Source organism: Ovis aries, chromosome 14, assembly GCF_016772045.2.
Source record: "Ovis aries strain OAR_USU_Benz2616 breed Rambouillet chromosome 14, ARS-UI_Ramb_v3.0, whole genome shotgun sequence".
Taxonomy (NCBI): domain Eukaryota; kingdom Metazoa; phylum Chordata; class Mammalia; order Artiodactyla; family Bovidae; genus Ovis; species Ovis aries.
Window position 1 is genome coordinate 1,692,797 of NC_056067.1, and position 5,595 is coordinate 1,698,391.

Genomic DNA, 5,595 nt, shown 5'->3' on the forward strand with positions numbered 1-5,595 from the left:
GCGGGCTTTGAAGTGTCAGACACAACTGAGCACACACACATACAAGGTTAGGAGCGTTGTCCTTCCTCCTCTCCCTTCCAGGCCTTTCCTGCTCACCCTTCGGGAAAAGGCAAGAGTCTGGCTGAGTCCATAGGCTGGCTGTGGAACTGCTGTCCACCAGGCATGGAGGGAGGCCTTGCATCACTAGCGTTGCTTTCTCAAACAGTGAATACCTAAATAGCCCCTCTCACCCTGCTTTCACATCTACTCTGTTCCAAGTATCTTGCATGTGCAAAAGCATTCCAGCACTCATGGGCATCCTCAGGGCCTTCTTGATGATGGTATCTGTAGGACTCCCATATTTGGGTTTTCCACCATTGCCTTAAACTCCTATTGTCTGAAGTTGAATAATCAATTTAGTCATCTGTTCAGAATTATAATACATTTCTTACCATAGTAATTCCACTACTAGAAATTTAATCTTTCAGTTTACTATATAAAGATGTGTAAGGGGAGGAAAATAATTTTCCTTCTACCCTTCTAGGTTCTGGGCTGAGAAACCCTCTGTAATAAAATAAATATTAACAGAAGAAAAACAAATTTAATTTCATATGTTCAGTTCAGTTCAGTTCAGTCACTCAGTCGTGTCCAACTCTTTGCGACCCCATGAATCACAGCATGCCAGGCCTCCCTGTCCTTCACCAACTCCCGGAGTTCACTCAGACTCATGTCCATCGAGTCATCCAGCCACCTCATCCTCTGTTGTCCCCTTCTCCTCCTGCCCCCAATCCCTCCCAGAATCAGAGTCTTTTCCAATGAGTCAACTCTTTGCAGGAGGTGGCCAAAGTACTGAAGTTTCAGCTTCAGCATCATTCCTTCCAAAGAAATCCCAGGCTTGATCTCCTTCACAATGGACTGGTTGGATCTCCCTGAAGTCCAAGGGACTCTCAAGAGTCTTCTCCAACACCACAGTTCAAAAGCATCCATTCTTCAGTGCTCAGCCTTCTTCACAGTCTAACTCTCACATCCACACATGACTACTGGAAAAACCATAGTCTTGACTAGACGGGCCTTTGTTGGTAAAGTAATCTCTCTGTTTTTGAATATGCTATATAGGTTGGTCATAACTTTTCTTCCAAGGAGTAAGCGTCTTTTAATTTCATGGCTGCAGTCACCATCTGCAGTGATTTTGGAGCCCAAGAAAATAAAGTCTCTCACTGTTTCCACTGTTTCCCCATCTATTTCCCACGAAGTGATGAGACCAGATGCCATGATCTTCGTTTTCTGAATGTTGAGCTTTAAGCCAACTATTTCACTCTCCTCTTTCACTTTCATCAAGAGGCTTTTTCATTCCTCTTCACTTTCTGCCATAAGGGTGGTGTCATCTGCATATCTGAGATTATTGATATTTCTCCCGGCAATCTTGATTCCAGCTTGTGTTTCTTCCAGTCCAGCGTTTCTCATGATGTACTCTGCATAGAAGTTAAATAAGCAGGGTGACAATATACAGCCTTGACGTACTCCTTTTCCTATTTGCAACCAATCTGTTGTTACGTGTCCAGTTCTAACTGTTGCTTCCTGACCTGCATACAGATTTCTCAAGAGGCAGGTCAGGTGGTCTGGTATTCCTATCTCTCTCAGAATTTTCCATAGTTTATTGTGATCCACACAGTCAAAGGCTTTGGCATAGTCAATAAAGCAGAAATAGATGTTTTTCTGGAACTCTCTTGCTTTTCCCATGATCCAGCAGATGTTGGCAATTTGATCTCTGGTTCCTCTGCCTTTTCTAAATCCAGCTTGAACATCAGGAAGTTCATGGTTCACGTATTGCTGAAGCCTGGCTTGGAGAATTTTGAGCATTACTTTACTAGCATGTGAGATGAGTGCAATTGTGCAGTAGTTTGAGCACTCTTTGGCATTGCCTTTCTTTGGGATTGGAATGAAAACTGACCTTTTCCAGTCCTGTGGCCACTGCTGAGTTTTCCATATTTGCTGGCATATTGAGTGCAGCACTTTCACAGCATCATCTTTCAGGATTTGAAATAGCTCAACTGGAATTCCATCACCTCCACTAGCTTTGTTCGTAGTGATGCTTTCCAAGGCCCACTTGACTTCACATTCCAGGATGTCTGGCTCTAGGTGAGTGATCACACCATCGTGATTATCTGGGTCGTGAAGATCTTTTTTGTACAGTTCTTCTGTGTATTCTTGCCACCTCTTCTTAATATCTCTGCTTCTGTTAGGTCCAGACCATTTCTGTCCTTTATCGAGCCCATCTTTGCATGAAATGTTCCCTTGGTATCTCTAGTTTTCTTGAAGAGATCTCTAGTCTTTCCCATTCTGTTGTTTTCCTCTATTTCTTTCATTGATCGCTGAGGAAGGCTTTCTTATCTCTCCCTGCTATTCTTTGGAACTCTGCATTCAGATGCTTATATCTTTCCTTTTCTCCTTTGCTTTTCGCTTCTCTTCTTTTCACAGCTATTTGTGAGGCCTCCCCAGACAGCCATTTTGCTTTTTTGCATTTCTTTTCCATGGGGATGGTCTTGATCCCTGTCTCCTGTACAATGTCACGAACCTCATTCCATAGTTCATCAGGCACTCTATCTCTCAGATCTAGGCCCTTAAATCTATTTCTCACTTCCACTGTATAATCATAAGGGATTTGATTTAGGTCATACCTGAATGGTCTAGTGGTTTTCCCTACTTTCTTCAAGTCTGAATTTGGTAATAAGGAGTTCATGATCTGAGCCACAGTCAGCTCCTGGTCTTGTTTTTGTTGACTGTATAGAGCTTCTTCATCTTTGGCTGCAAAGAATATAATCAATCTGATTTCGGTGTTGACCATCTGGTGATGTCCATGTGTAGAGTCTTCTCTCGTGTTGTTGGAAGAGGGTGTTTGCTATGACCAGTGCATTTTCTTGGCAAAACTCTATTAGTCTTTGCCCTGCTTCATTCCATATTCCAAGGCCAAATTTGCCTATTACTCCAGGTGTTTCTTGACTTCCTACTTTTGCATTCCAGTCCCCTATAATGAAAAGGACATCTTTTTTGGGTGTTAGTTCTAAAAGGTTTTGTAGGTCTTCATAGAACCGCTCAACTTCAGCTTCTTCAGCGTTACTGGTTGGGGCATAGACTTAGATCACCATGATATCGAATGGTTTGCCTTGGAAATGAACAGAGATCATTCTGTCGTTTTTGAGATTGCATCCAAGTACTGCATTTCAGACACTTCTGTTGACCATGATGGCTACTCCATTTCTTCTGAGGGATTCCTGTCTGCAGTAGTAGATATAATGGTCATCTGAGTTAAATTCACCCATTCCAGTCCATCTTAGTTCGCTGATTCCTTGAATGTCGACGTTCACTCTTGCCATCTCTAGTTTCACCACTTCCAATTTGCCTTGATTCATGGACCTGACATTCCAGGTTCCTATGCAATACTGCTCTTTACAGCATCGGACCTCACTTCTATCACCAGTCACATCCACAGCTGGGTATTGTTTTTGCTTTGGCTCCATCCCTTCATTCTTTCTGGAGTTATTTCTCCACTGATCTCCAGTAGCATATTGGCCTGGGGAGTTCCTCTTTCAGTATCCTATCATTTTGCCTTTTCATACCGTTCATGGGGTTCTCAAGGCAAGAATACTGAAGTGGTTTGCCATTCCCTTCTCCAGTGGACCACATTCTGTCAGACCTCTCCACCATGACCCACCCATCTTGGGTTGCCCCGCGGGCATGGCTTGGTTTCACTGAGTTAGACAAGGCTGTGGTCCTAGTGTGATTAGATTGACTAGTTTTCTGTGAGTATGGTTTCAGTGTGTCTGATGCCCTCTTGCAACACCTACCATCATACTTGGGTTTCTCTTACCTTGGGCGTGGGGTATCTCTCCACGGCTGCTCCAGCAAAGCGCAGCCACTGCTCCTTACCTTGGATGAGCGGTATCTCCTCACCGCAGCCCTTCCTGACCTTCAACGTGGGATAGCTCCTATAGGCCCTCCTGCGCCCGCCCTCGCAGCCAGTGCTCCTTGGGCGTGGGGCCGCCCCTGGCTTCGGGCGCTGGGTGGCTCCTCTTGGCCACCCCTGGCCTCGGGCTAGGGGTAACAAGTAACAAGGTTTGTTTATATAGCCTTCTCAGCCCTGAATTCCCTATTTCTGATAAGGATGTCTCTCTACCTTCTGGTATAGGATGGCCACCTTTCACATGGGAGATTTATTTCCTCCACTTAAGGGTCAGAGTGTTTTTCTTGTACCCATTTTTTAAGTAAATTTAATTCAAAATAGTCAATATGCCAAATGAAAGTGAAAGTCACTCAGTCATGTCTGACTCTTTGCGACCCCATGGACTATATAGTCCATGGAAATGTCCAGGCCAGAATACTGGAGTGGGTAGCCTATCCCTTCTCCAGGGGATCTTCCCAACCCAGGAATCAAACCAGGGTCTCCTGCATTACAGGCGGATTCTTTACCAACTGATCTATCACGGAGGCCCCAATATGCCAAAGTGGCCAATTTGTGGTGACCTGTCCTGAACTCCATCAGAGGCATGCGTAATAAAATTAACTGCAATACTGCTTATAGATTAAAAAAAAAAACAAAAATCATCCTTAGGGTGGACGGATTAAATAAATGATGGTGTAGTCAGTGGAATACTAATCAATGGAAAGAAAGAGGTATATCTATGTGTACTGATAGGGAATACTCTCTACGCTATTTTTAGTGGAAAACAAGAATATACAGTATGCTAACCCAGTATGGCAACCCACTCTCAGTATTTGTTGCCTGGAAAATCCCATGGACAGAGGAATATGGTGGGTTACAGTCCATGGCGTTGCAGAGAGTCAGACACAATTGAGCACACACACGATACTACAGGGCAAGCATATTTAAAATCTCCATCCAGATAGATCACAAGTCTTCCCTCCTTCCAAAGTAACCATTATTGTGACTTTTCAAGTAATTATTTTCTTACTAGCAAATAATACTAAAATGATTATTTTACTATTTTAAATTTTAAAAATGTTTTAAAGGTTTATAAAAGAGTATATATAAGTTTTAAAGCAAAAATAGTACGATTCAATGAATTTGCCTCCCAACTCAAGAGCTGCGTGTGTAAATGCTAAGCTGCTTCAGTTGTGTTCACTCTTTGTGACATTATGGACTGTAATCTGTCCACGGCATCCTCCAGGCAAGAACACTGGAATGGGTTGCCATGCCCTCCTCCAGGGGATCTTCTGGACCCTGGGACTGAACTCTAGTCTCCTGCAGCTCCTGCATCGCAGACGGATGCTTTATCACTAAGCCATTGGGGAAGCCCCAACCCAGATACCAAAATCTGCAGATGCTCAAGTCTTATATAAAATGGCATAGTATTTGCGTATAACCTACAAACATACTCTTATATACTTTAAATCAGATTACTTATAATACCTAGTACAAAGGAAATGCTATGTAAATAGTTGCTGATGCATGGCAAACTCGTTTTGCTTTTTGGAACTTTCTGCATTTTTTCCCCCCAAATATTTCTGATTTGCAGTTGGTTGAATCCACAGATTCAATCCACAGATATGGAGAGCCAACTATACAGTTCTATGAGTTATGGGCATCTTTTATACTAT